Source organism: Haliotis cracherodii, unplaced genomic scaffold (genome assembly GCF_022045235.1).
Source record: "Haliotis cracherodii isolate W230 unplaced genomic scaffold, xgHalCrac1.p SCAF_1, whole genome shotgun sequence".
Taxonomy (NCBI): Eukaryota; Metazoa; Mollusca; class Gastropoda; order Lepetellida; family Haliotidae; genus Haliotis; species Haliotis cracherodii.
In genome coordinates, this window is record NW_027266264.1 from 80,151,642 (window position 1) to 80,166,318 (window position 14,677).

A 14,677-nucleotide genomic window follows, 5' to 3' on the forward strand; every position below is an offset into this window, starting at 1 on the left:
TTACGTTAATTCATATAATATATATGAAAAACTATTTCGATGTTTCGGCAGTTACTGTTTTGAAAAGTGTAACGTATTTGCATGTAATGCAGTGTCAAACAGAGATGAACAATTATCTCGGTTCGGGTGACATTTACAAGACGGTTGGACTAAACAACACACCACGGAGTGAAATATTATCCAACACTTATGAGCCATAATAAGAAACAAATATTTAAATAAGACATAAAGAAACGGTCACAGCACGCCGAGATAGAAAGGCCAGTGGAGCGGGAAATTCTTGTCTGACTCCTTCCACGTGCAAATCAGTAGTAGAGAAATTACGCTCCCACAATTAGTTAGCCAATCGGACACAGATGTCGGTGTCAGAGCAGTGCTCTTCGCGAACACAGGAAATCGCAGACAAGTTGTATCTGAAGGCACAACTCAAATATAAAGTTCTAAATTCCAAATAAATGGATATTGTTTGGTTGGAAATGTTCTATGGTCGATCTATTTTGATCATGTCTTGATAATGGGTATACGTATGTCAATGACAGAACTGCAACACCAAACATTATTAGTTACATATTTCGGTAAATGAAAATACATGTCGTTAGATGAGGGGTAGAATAGGTCTTCAGCAACCCATGCTTAATAGGTGACTATGTTTGTCGTAAGCGGCGACTAACGGGATCGGGTGGTCAGGCTCGCCGACTTGGTTGATGCCTATCGTAACAGGCGACTAACAGGATCGGGTGGTCAGGCTCGCTGACTTGGTTGATGCATGTAATCGATCCCAATTGCGTGGATCGATGCTCATGATGGCAATCACTGGATTGTCTGGTCCAGACTTGATTTTTCAGACCACCGTCATAGCTGGAATATTGCTGAGTGCGGCGTTAAACAACAAACAAACAAATGGCCTATTGTTGATTGTATTATACAATGGCGTTCGAATTGATTTCATATATTTTTCTTTTTCCACATTCAAAAAGTGTTGTCCATCCCTAATATAACTAATTTTGTATTCATTTGTTTACCCTATCCACACTCTTTTTAATACTTAAAAACGGTCGAAATGAGTTAAAACTTCAAATAACCCCATCACCCAAAACGTGCTATGAAGACACGTGATGGTTTCTTCACATTGTAGGGGGGTAGTTGGAACAGCGTTCAAGAAATGTTACGAAGGGAGGTGGATAGAAGATCTGGGCTAATTCAGGCCTGCTCTAATAGGAGGATCTTGCAGGTGTTTAATTCATATCATAACTGACTGCATGATAAGGTGCAAGCTGCCAACTCCACATGCCAACTTAGGGGAATTTAATAAGCAGGAAACGATTTAACATCTGCACCTACAACAACATGGCCTTTCCGCTGGGAACTCCGGGATCCTGCGAGTTGTTACAGCGTGATGTCAAGTACTATTACCGTTCATTATAAATCTAAAACTGAATGGTCAAACGTGTCAGATGAGTAATTGTTAAGAAATAGGGCAAAGTCAGCCTATCTGCCATGTGTCAAATAATTTGGGGCCATTTGGGGAATCGTAATTCAGACTATACCTTTGGGAATTGTACTATTTCATCAAGTCTCCAGTGTGTCTAAAGAGGCGGGGTGTGTGTGTGTGTGTGTGTCTTTCTGAGTGTGTGTCTGTGTGTGCGTGTATGTGTGTCTGTAAGCATGTGTGCCATTAAGTGTCTGTGTGCGTGTGTGTATGTCTGTGTGTATTTTACTCTGTGTTTCTGTGTGTGTGTCTCTGTTAGTGTATGTATGTGTGTGTCTGTCTGTTGTATGTCTGTCTGTTAGTGTGTGTGTGTCTGTCTGTGTCCGCCTGTGTGTCTGTCTGTGTGTGTGTCTGTGCGCGTGTGTGGGTGTCTGTAAACGCGTGTGTGTCTGTGTGTGTATGTCTGTGTGCCTGTGTGTGGGTGTCTGTGTGTATTTTTTTCTGTGTGTCTGTCTGTGTGTGTATGTGTCTGTGTGTATGTTTCTGTAGGTGTATGTATGTGTGTGTCTGTAAGTGTGTGTGTGTGAGCGCGCGCGCGCGTGTGAACGTGTGTGCGTGCCTCTGTGCGTGCCTCTGTGAGTGAGTGAGTGTGTGTGTGTGTGTGTGTGTGTGTGTGTGTGTGTGCGTGCGTGCGTGCGTGCGTGCGTGTGTGTGTGTGTGTGTGTGTGTGTGTGTGTGTGTGTGTGTGTGTGTGTGTTCAACAATGGCAATATCGGGTGTGACCACTATTTGTGTTGATACAAGCGGGGAAGCAGCGGCGCATCGAAGACACCAGACGATTGAAAACGCCCCCGGGGATATTGTTCCAAATGTCAACCAAAGATTTGTCCAACTGACCTACCGTCATCGACTTCTGGTCCTGTCGTAGGCGTCCATCCATCTCATCCCAGACATGTTCTGCAGGAGAGAGGTCTGGACAGGCGGTCATGGCAGTACACAAATGGTATGCTGCCTCAAAATGTCTGTTACAACACGTGCAACGTGTGGACGGGCATTACCCTGCTGCAACATGACGTTACGTCCCTGAATTTGCACACAGGATAGGGCATGATCGCGATTAGTGTAGTGATAGTGTTTCGGCGACTTTCTTTTCCCCGGCAGTTTATATTCTCTACTAAAACTTGGCATGTATGTTCTCGCCCATGATACTTGAAATCAAATACACCGATTATAACCATTGAACTTTCAGAGTTTCGGCCAGCGCAAGGATGCCATTACGAGGATTATCAGCATTCAACTTCATCGGTTGGAGTTGTTGCTGTATCCGTTTATCCCACTTAGAATCCGCTAAACAAAATGTCAATATGACGTTCAGGAGAATCATCCAAACTGACCAGTTTAATTTGTTTTTGTTTCCTAATATTTCACTTCGTAAAACTTCAAGTACCAGAGTGAGTGAGTGAGTGAGTGAGTGAGTGAGTGAGTGAGTGTGAGTGAGTGAGTGATGAGTGAGTGAGTGAGTGAGTGAGTGAGTGAGTGAGTGAGTGAGTGAGTGAGTGAGTGAGTGTTCACGCCGCTTTTAGCAATATTCCAGCAATATCACGAGGGGGCACCAGAAATGGGCTTCACACATTGTACCCAAGTACAAGACAACTGTCAATAGTCAAAAGGGTTAATAATATAAGGACTAAAAGTTGCTTCTTTGGTGAGAGCCACGAACACGGGTATGGTGACCATGGCAATCAAGAATAAAATCAGAATCAGAGTGAATCTGTCAGGGAACCCACGATCATAGAATTCTCTTATGTCTTATGGGCACATCTCAGCGAGCTGCCTCACTGACGGCCACCTCTCTGGCTGAGAATTTGAGGTGATGTGGTGTGAGATGGGGTTTAACATCCTTCAAGATTATTGCACTTATATAGCATACGCGTGTGTGTGTGGCTGCTAGGCGGGACTAATGCCAGTTTCATAGTGCTAGCCCACTGAGATATCATGCAGCAGTTTAACACAGATCCTATGCTGACTTTGAGCCGACTAGTCCTTTTGTTAGCCCCTTAATGTCGAGCGCCAGGCAGGGTAACAATAAGTGGTATGCCACGGTCGCTGGGATCGAGCCAACGAACTTCCACTCCCCAGGTTGATGCTCTATCAACAAGATCACAGAAGCTCCCCCTGAGAACATGTTGGTTGGGTTGTGGCACGTGTGCTCTTTGCATTTTAAATGGTTTTGACAAGATTACTCAAATACTTAATCCCGTGCAGCCATGAAGCTTAAATGTGAGAGCTAAAAAATGGAATTTTATCATGACACCTATACACAGTGTTCAGCGACATCGTGCTTGTCTGCTATGATCATGACGCCAACATACAGGTCACTTCAGCCACATTGTACTTGTCAGCTATGATCATGACGCCCACATACAGGTCACTTCAGCCACATTGTACTTGTCAGCTATGATCATGACGCCCACATACAGGTCACTTCAGCCACATTGTACTTGTCAGCTATGATCATGACGCCCACATACAGGTCACTTCAGCCACATTGTACTTGTCAGGTATGGGAATGACACCCACATACAGGTCACTTCACCCACATTGTACTTGTCAGCTATGATCATGACACCCACATACAGGTCACTTCAGCCACATTGTGCTTGTCAGGTATGGGAATGACACCTACATACAGGTCACTTCAGCAACTCAATATTCACTCACTCACTCACTTACTGATATCGTACACATAACCTGTCTTGAATTACATCACAACAATAAAACATAAACAATGCACAATAAAATGATATTTATTATCCCTATTTCATACAAAACAATATACAACGTGCACAGACTGTTCTTCACAACATCACAAGCCTGATTATAACTACACTGCATGGAAGAAAAACAGCTGCAAATGTGAAGCAGATTTGCAATAAAAATAAAAAATTAAAAACAGATTCTTATAAAATTGATCAGCAACAAAATAATATTTATCATTTGAAATATCATTTCCACCTATTGTATATATCTGCATGGTATATAATATACTATATGGCAGGTATTTCCAGGTACATTTCCACCTATAGTATATATCTGCATGGTATATAATATACTATACGGCAGGTATTTCCACCTATTGTATATATCTGCATGGTATATAATATACTATATGGCAGGTATTTCCACCTATTGTATATATCTGCATGGTATATAATATACTATATGGCAGGTATTTCCAGGTGCATTTCCACCTATTGTATATATCTGCATGGTATATAATATACTATATGGCAGGTATTTCCAGGTACATTTCCACCTATTGTATATATCTGCCTGGTATATAATATACTATACGGCAGGTATTTCCAGGGACTCTACACATCACCAGCACCACAGTCATTACAAAGCTACTGCGCCAGCTTGTTATAAAACTGATATCTACACTATCACAACAACTCAATACAACATTACAACACATTCCCATCTACAGAGTGAATAACAGTTAACAAGTGGGTAATATCCCTATTACTCAACCCATTGATGATGTCCCACTTCCCTACAAGCAGCATAGTATGGAGCGGGCAAACCCGTGGTTGACGATGTGAGCATCAACCCATTGATGATGTCCCACTTCCCTACAAGCAGCATAGTATGGAGCGGGCAAACCCGTGGTTGACGGTGTGAGCATCAACCCATTGATGATGTCCCATTTCCCTACAAGCAGCATGGTATGGAGTGGGCAAACCAGTGGTTGACGGTGTGAGCATCAACCCATTGATGATGTCCCATTTCCCTACAAGCAGCATGGTATGGAGCGGGAAAACCAGTGGTTGACGGTGTGAGCATCAACCCATTGATGATGTCCCACTTCCCTACAAGCAGCATAGTATGGAGCGGGCAAACCCGTGGTTGACGATGTGAGCATCAACCCACTCGATGATGTCCCACTTCCCTACAAGCAGCATGGTATGGAGCGGGAAAACCAGTGGTTGACGGTGTGAGCATCAACCCATTGATGATGTCCCATTTCCCTACAAGCAGCATGGTAGGGAGCGGGCAAACCAGTGGTTGACGGTGTGAGCATCAACCCATTGATGATGTCCCATTTCCCTACAAGCAGCATGGTATGGAGCGGGCAAACCAGTGGTTGATGGTGTGAGCATCAACCCATTGATGATGTCCCATTTCCCTACAAGCAGCATGGTATGGAGCGGGAAAACCAGTGGTTGATGGTATGAGCATCAACCCATTGATGATGTCCCATTTCCCTACAAGCAGCATGGTAGGGAGCGGGCAAACCAGTGGTTGACAGTGTGAGCATCAACCTATTGATGATGTCCCGTTTCCCTACCAGCAGCATGGTAGGGAGCGGGCAAACCAGTGGTTGACGGTGTGAGCATCAACCCACTCGATGATGTCCCACTTCCCTACAAGCAGCATGGTATGGAGCAGGCAAATCAGTGGTTGACGGTGTGAGCATCGACCCATGACACACTAAACCAGGAAGCTCTGCTGAATTCAGAGAGTGAGTTGAGTTTACTCTGCTTTTAGCAGCATTCTGATGATATCAATGTGAAGGTCACCAGAAATGAGCTCCACACAGTGTAACCATGTGGGATTTGAAGTTTCAGTATGACTGTTCAATGAGACATTAAACCCAACTCACAATGGGCCAAGTTGGCCTGTCAAAAGCATTCCAAGCGGGTATATCGGAGATGTGCTTTTTTGTTCGATTCCAACACAACTGCAAAAATTCAAATGAATTATTGCTTAGCTACAGCTGTTGCAAGTAGCCCTTAAATATTCCTCTAAATAATTCATAGATATGCATGCAAACATCCCTCTGAAAAACAAGAACAAAAAACAAAAAACAAATTATACATGAAACAAAACAATGCTGATTCAGTTTTTAACAAGCAAAACCTGACCAAATTATTGTTTTCAAAGAAAATTATTTTGATTCATGTCAAGTGTGCTCTTGAAAATATTGCAATAAACGACAACACATTTCCTGCTCATAAAACAATTTTGACAACATGAAATTGGAATGCCATGCCTTTATAATGAAGGAGGTTTTTTACAGTATGATGAGCCGGGATCTGGTTACCATCATGAATGGGAAAGCATTTAGCTTGAAATGACAAAACCATCTCACAAACACGTCTCTCGAAGTCCACGCTGCAGTGTTGCACCAAGCTTCCCAAATCACCATGCCTGATCTACAAGCAGGTTGTCTCCCCTTGCACCACCCACATCCTCCATGTATTCAATCAGACATGCCAGAGATCGCCTGTAAATTCCACGTCAGGAAATGATTTGGGTTGTTGAATACATGCAAGGATAGGATGTCTTGCCCATAAACACCACCCCGGCAAATCCATTACATCTAGTCCAGACATTGGGCTGAAACTGATCACAACTTAATTACAACAACACTATTTTCCTAACACATGCCCACGGCATCACCAATGTCAACCAGACTTTGAGGAGATTATAATGTGCATCCACAACACATGGGCTACCTGATGAGTATAGCTATGAGAATACAGATGGTACAGGCATATTCTAGGTTGCAGAAAGTCATTTTCCAAACACGCTCTGCTTCGTTTACTATCACTCAAACAAACATATATACCAAAATATATGGGAATATGATATCATACATGGGAACATTGTAACATTGCTATAGGTCAGCTGAGCAAAAACAAGACCATTAAGGAAGTAGCAATTCTACATGAGAAAGTCCAGAGAATAACAAGTTCTTGTCAAGTGACGAAAATATTGGAAAGCTACCCGAAAAGAATATGACGATTACAAAAAGCGTCCTTGGAGATGCACATTGTTGGAAGTCCAGGATGCATCTGCTGTTGCATCTATGTACAATACCATCCAGTTCAGTGGTCCTGTGGGTTAACACTACAGACCTCCCTCAAACTCCAACAGCTGTCACGAGGTACAGAGAGCTCATCAATCTTCACTGAAACAGCAGGGGGAGTCAGTGAGTGATTGCTGTTTAATGCAGGATCAGCAATCTTGCAGCAATGCACAGCGAAACAGCCATAGAATCAGCATGTCTACCAATGCTGGACATCTGGCACAACAACCATAGAATCAGCATGTCTACCAATGCTGGACATCTGGCACAACAACCATAGAATCAGCATGTCTACCAATGCTGGACATCTGGCACAACAACCATAGAATCAGCATGTCTACCAATGCTGGAAATCTGGCACAACAGCAATAGACTTGGGTTGCCTACAAATGCTGGTCCCCCTTGGCTGAACCTTTGCAACAATGCTGGATCTTTGGAACCACAGGCAATATGTTTTTTTCTTCTTGTGGCGATGTCCTTGTGATCCCTACATGGTGCTTGTGATGTCATAACAGTATCACTACATGTTCCTTGGTAGCTGCAGTTTGATGGTGATCGGTCTGGGTCCATTTGTTTCTGAAAACACAAAAAACAGTTCATGAATGTTCAGGTACTATGGTGAACGAGATAGTGAGTTTACGTAATGGCTATATGCTGCTTTTACCAGTATCCCAGTTATATCACGGTGTGTCAACTTAATGTGGGAGAAAAGCCCGAAGTGATGCATGTCTCAGACGTTTACCACTTTGGTTTAAACCCACGAGCACAGGTATGGTGCTAGAAACATAATCAGGGCGAACATGGATTCAAACCCACAATCATAGGTTTCTGGTGTGTCTCAGCAAATTGCACTGCCTTAGACGACTGAGCGACCCATGTCCCCCTCTGGTACTATGGTATCACAATGTACCAGCATCTTCCCAAGGCAGGGGAGTTCACTGACTGTAAAAGTCCAGTTTCAACCCTTGCCGAACTAGGTTGGAATTATGGAGTTATATTTTGGCTGGACTAACGAATCTATGCATAGTCCAATCACAATTGCGTAACGAAATCAACCTCCAGTTTGTCAACTGCTGTGCTGATTTCGGTTGATTGCAGGATTTGTAAAGCATGTGTACCGCCAACTCAGCGTCAACAGATATGTCCCATATCTTTTCATGTTTGTAATCTAGGTGCTCACATGATTTGATGCACTTCGCAGGGCAACATCTGTTTTATTACAATAAAGATCTTGATTATCGATCAGATTGTCTTGACTTGGAGCCATCATTTTGTTCGAAGCAATTGCAAGTGATATGAGAGGTGGAATCTGATTGGTCAATAGGAGGAACATAGAAGGGACATAACTTGTAAAAGCCACTGGTGGCGCGACATTCAAACCCAGAAATTCAAGCCTAGTTTGGCAAGGGCGGAAACTGGACTCTTACAGTAAGTTAACTCCCTTGCCTCGGAAAGATGCATATCCTGTCACCATGTATTACACACTGGGGACCTGTGGACAACCGGTGCACATTGTCCTGTGCAGAGATCTGTCTCTCAGAGCCTGCTTGCTGTGCTTCTAATCCCAGCATTTGCCTGCTCTTGTTTGTCTCTGATAATTCATATCAGTAATTGGAGATTTCACATTGCTCATTTAATAACTGCAGTAACAGAAATGCTGATGCTTACTCTATAGTCAGGATGGTATGAGATCTGAGGACCAGTGTGTGTGTGTGTGTGTGTGTGTGTGTGTGTGTGTGTGTGTGTGTGTGCGTGCGTGCGTGCGTGCGTGCGTGCGTGCGTGCGTGCGTGCGTGCCTGCGTGTGTGTGTTTGGGTGCGTGCGTGCGTGCGTGCGTGCGTGCGTGCGTATGCTTGTACAACTCCAGACTGATGCCGATTATTAGTGCTAGCTCACAGAGATACCATGCTGAAGTTTAACACGAATACCCCACTCAGACACAGTATACTGACTCCGAGCCGACCAGTTCTTCTCTCAGCCCCTTAACGCTGAGCGCCAGGCCCAGGATACAGTACTGACTCAGAGCCGACCAGTTCTTGTTTTAGCCCCTTAATGCCGAGCGCCAGACACAATGTACTGAGATAAGTGCATAAAAAATATCAATGTCCACTTCCCCTGGAAGCATGTCTTATCATCCTGTTATTGAAACTTCATCACAAACGATAACATGGTTGATATTTTCAGTTGCCTTTGTTCTGTTTCAATGCTATTGATGTTGGTCTGAATGTTTTCCCAAATTGAATTATTGACAGAGTAATCAATATAGTGCTTTGTATTTGTTCATGTCAAAAGTATAAGAAAGACAAAAAGCTAGTTGAGCATGTCTGATAATTTTTAAAACAAGATTTCAAAGTTTGAGACAACTCTAAAAATTTTAAATCCAGTGGCCCAAATATAGGGCTGTTATTATACCTCGTCCATTATGTTAAAATCACATCCCCTTTCTCTGAAATTGCAATATGATACTCATTTCATCGCAAATGGGTCCTCAGTTCTAAACAGAGAACGTTAATTACAATCATGGGTGCTGATGTCAATGGTTTTCACGATGCACCTCATATCTGACTTGCCCATATTATCCAAGGGGTCGGCCAAGATGGGCATATCATTATTAATTTTATGTAAAGTGCCACAACTAAAAATTCCCTAATCCTGTCAGCATAGCTTTTATGTGAATTAAGCCTTGATGTTTATCGACACGTAATGCTCATATAAATATTGATTCAATATTCATATACTTAACAATCCCCACAGCTGTGGTTATCAATCATACAACCGAGGGAATCGTTATAACAGAAGCCATTTGCCAGGTCAAATCGGAAAAAAACCCATTACAGTCCCTCTGATTCCAGATATTCAGCATGGATTAAACCACAGATTTATGCAAAGTCCCGTCCTCTCTAATATTACGGTGTGTGGACTAAAATGTGGTGTCGTCTCCTGGGACGTGAGACTAACTCCGCAACAGGAAGCTGTGGATGACAGTTTCTACTTTCTACCTCTTGGAGTCATTCTCTGGAGTGTTGTCAATATTTCTTTGATTTTTCCCTGTCTGACAATGCAAAGTGACGTAATTAAATGCAAAGTGAAAGACAGAAAGGGAGACATGCACTTGCAACAAACTACACCACGCTAAAACTTGCTGTAAAAACCAGAGAGAACTAAATCACATTAAATTTGATTAGCTATGAAGTTGTCTTGTTTTTCTGGTATGAAAGTTCTCACATGATTAAAGAGCCAAAAAACTAACAGGGCAAATGCCATGGTGTCTAGCAACTCTTGCACAAAATTGTGTTAAAATCGCAATCACATCTTGGTGAAATTTCAAGGAAAAAGGTCATTTCTTCCCTCTTCTTGACACATAGATTTTGATTTTCCATTAGGAAGAGACAGATACTTTTTTTCAATACACCCGAGAAAAGCGTGTCATCCTCCAATTCACTAACCTGGAAGTACAAGACAAATCACTCCACAACCTCAATCAGGATCAAAATTAAAATACAGCTTCAACTATCGCTAACAAAAACATAACTTTCAAAAGTTTGTGACAGGCAAAAAACCTCAAGTTATTTTAACCTTAGCACCCTAACTGCTGCTCCAGAAATTGGAACAACACAAAGGCCAGTCTCAGATCCGTACATACATTGTTCCAGGGGAATGCTTGCTCTTTCAGCAATCAGGTAAATATCCCTTTAGTCTACATAGCAACTAAATATTGCTCTGTAGTCTACATAGCAACTAAACATTGCTCTGTAGTCTATATCACAACAAGACATTGCCTTCTAGTCCATATCACAACAAGACATTGCCCTCTAGTCCACATCACAACAAGACATTGCCTTCTAGTCCACATCACAACAAAACATTGCCTTCTAGTCCACATCACAACAAAACATTGCCTTCTAGTCCACATCACAACAAAACATTGCCCTGTTGTCCACATCACAACAAAACATTGCCCTCTAGTCCACATCACAACAAAACATTGCCCTCTAGTCCATATCACAACAAAACATTGCCCTGTTGTCCACATCACAACAAAACATTGCCCTCTAGTCCACATCACAACAAAACATTGCCCTCTAGTCCACATCACAACAAGACATTGCCCTCTAGTCCACATCACAACAAAACATTGCCCTCTAGTCCACATCACAACAAAACATTGCCTTCTAGTCCATATCACAACAAGACATTACCCTCTAGTCCACATCACAACAAAACATTGCCCTGTTTTCCACATCGCAACAAAACATTGTCTTCTAGTCCACATCACAACAAAACATTGCCCTCTAGTCCACATCACAACAAAACATTGCCCTGTTGTCCACATCACAACAAAACATTGCCTTCTAGTCGACATCACAACAAAACATTGCCTTCTAGTCCACATCACAACAAAACATTGCCCTCTAGTCCACATCACAACAAAACATTGCCCTCTAGTCCACATCACAACAAAACATTGCCCTGTTGTCCACATCACAACAAAACATTGCCCTGTTGTCCACATCACAACAAAACATTGCCTTCTAGTCCACATCACAACAAAACATTGCCCTCTAGTCCACATCACAAAAAACATTGCCCTCTAGTCCACATCACAACAAAACATTGTCTTCTAGTCCACATCACAACAAAACATTGCCCTCTTGTCCACATCACAACAAAACATTGCCCTCTAGTCCACATCACAACAAAACATTGCCCTGTTTTCCACATCACAACAAAACATTGCCTTCTAGTCCACATCACAACAAAACATTGCCTTCTAGTCCACATCACAACAAAACACTGCCTTCTAGTCCACATCACAACAAAACATTGCCTTCTAGTCCACATCACAACAAGACATTGCCCTCTAGTCCACATCACAACAAAACATTGCCCTCTAGTCCACATCACAACAAAACATTGCCCTCTAGTCCACATCACAAAAAAACATTGCCCTGTTGTCCACATCACAACAAAACATTGCCCTGTTTTCCGCATCACAACAAAACATTGCCCTCTAGTCCACATCACAAAAAAACATTGCCCTCTAGTCCATATCACAACAAAACATTGCCCTGTTGTCCACATCACAACAAAACATTGCCCTCTAGTCCACATCACAACAAAACATTGCCCTCTAGTCCACATCACAACAAGACATTGCCCTCTAGTCCACATCACAACAAAACATTGCCCTCTAGTCCACATCACAACAAAACATTGCCTTCTAGTCCATATCACAACAAGACATTGCCCTCTAGTCCACATCACAACAAAACATTGCCCTGTTTTCCACATCGCAACAAAACATTGTCTTCTAGTCCACATCACAACAAAACATTGCCCTCTAGTCCACATCACAACAAAACATTGCCCTGTTGTCCACATCACAACAAAACATTGCCTTCTAGTCGACATCACAACAAAACATTGCCTTCTAGTCCACATCACAACAAAACATTGCCCTCTAGTCAACATCACAACAAAACATTGCCCTCTAGTCCACATCACAACAAAACATTGCCCTGTTGTCCACATCACAAAAAAACATTGCCCTGTTGTCCACATCACAACAAAACATTGCCTTCTAGTCCACATCACAACAAAACATTGCCCTCTAGTCCACATCACAAAAAACATTGCCCTCTAGTCAACATCACAACAAAACATTGTCTTCTAGTCCACATCACAACAAAACATTGCCCTCTTGTCCACATCACAACAAAACATTGCCCTCTAGTCCACATCACAACAAAACATTGCCCTGTTTTCCACATCACAACAAAACATTGCCCTCTAGTCCACATCACAACAAAACATTGCCTTCTAGTCCACATCACAACAAAACACTGCCTTCTAGTCCACATCACAACAAAACATTGCCTTCTAGTCCACATCACAACAAGACATTGCCCTCTAGTCCACATCACAACAAAACATTGCCCTCTAGTCCACATCACAACAAAACATTGCCCTCTAGTCCACATCACAACAAGACATTGCCCTGTTTTCCACATCACAACAAAACATTGCCCTCTAGTCTACATCACAACAAAACATTGCCTTCTAGTCCACATCACAACAAAACATTGCCTTCTAGTCCACATCACAACAAGACATTGCCCTCTAGTCCACATCACAACAAAACATTGCCCTCTAGTCCACATCACAACAAAACATTGCCCTCTAGTCCACATCACAAAAAAACATTGCCCTCTAGTCCATATCACAACAAAACATTGCCCTGTTGTCCACATCACAACAAAACATTGCCCTCTAGTCCACATCACAACAAAACATTGCCCTCTAGTCCACATCACAACAAGACATTGCCCTCTAGTCCACATCACAACAAAACATTGCCCTCTAGTCCACATCACAACAAAACATTGCCCTCTAGTCCACATCACAACAAGACATTGCCCTGTTTTCCACATCACAACAAAACATTGCCCTCTAGTCCACATCACCAAAAAACATTGCCCTCTAGTCCACATCACAACAAAACATTGCCCTGTTGTCCACATCACAACAAGACATTGCCCTCTAGTCCACATCACAACAAAACATTGCCTTCTAGTCCACATCACAACAAGACATTGCCTTCTAGTCCACATCACAACAAAACATTGGTCTGTTTTCCACATCACAACAAAACACTGCCCTCTAGTCCACATCACAACAAGACATTGCCCTGTTGTCCACATCACAAAAAAACATTGCCCTCTAGTCCACATCACAACAAAACATTTCCCTGTTGTCCACATCACAAGACATTGCCCTCTAGTCCACATCACAACAAAACATTGCCCTCTAGTCCACATCACAACAAGACATTGCCCTCTAGTCCACATCACAACAAAACATTGCCCTCTAGTCCACATCACAACAAAACATTGCCCTGTTTTCCGCATCACAACAAAACATTGCCCTGTTGTCCACATCACAACAAGACATTGCCCTGTTGTCCACATCACAACAAGACACTGCCCTCTAGTCCACATCACAACAAAACATTGCCCTCTTGTCCACATCACAACAAAACATTGCCCTGTTGTCCACATCACAACAAAACATTGCCCTGTGTTCCACATCACAACAAGACATTGCCCTGACGAAAGTCACTTCAGGTGAGTTGAACAAACTTTATGTATCGGAAGCAAATTTCACAAGTCGAACCGGTAAAGGATGCAAAGAGCACAACGCCAATTCAAATTACCACAAACCCAGAGAAGTGAAGACTGTCCTGACTAAATACACTTAACACCATCATGCGAAAGGTTGCCGTGATGAGTATAGGGGTTTCTCCACGGATGAGTATTGTTAAGCATTAAGTGTATCAGTGCCACCAAATAGAGTCAGCAGGTAGACAACTTTATC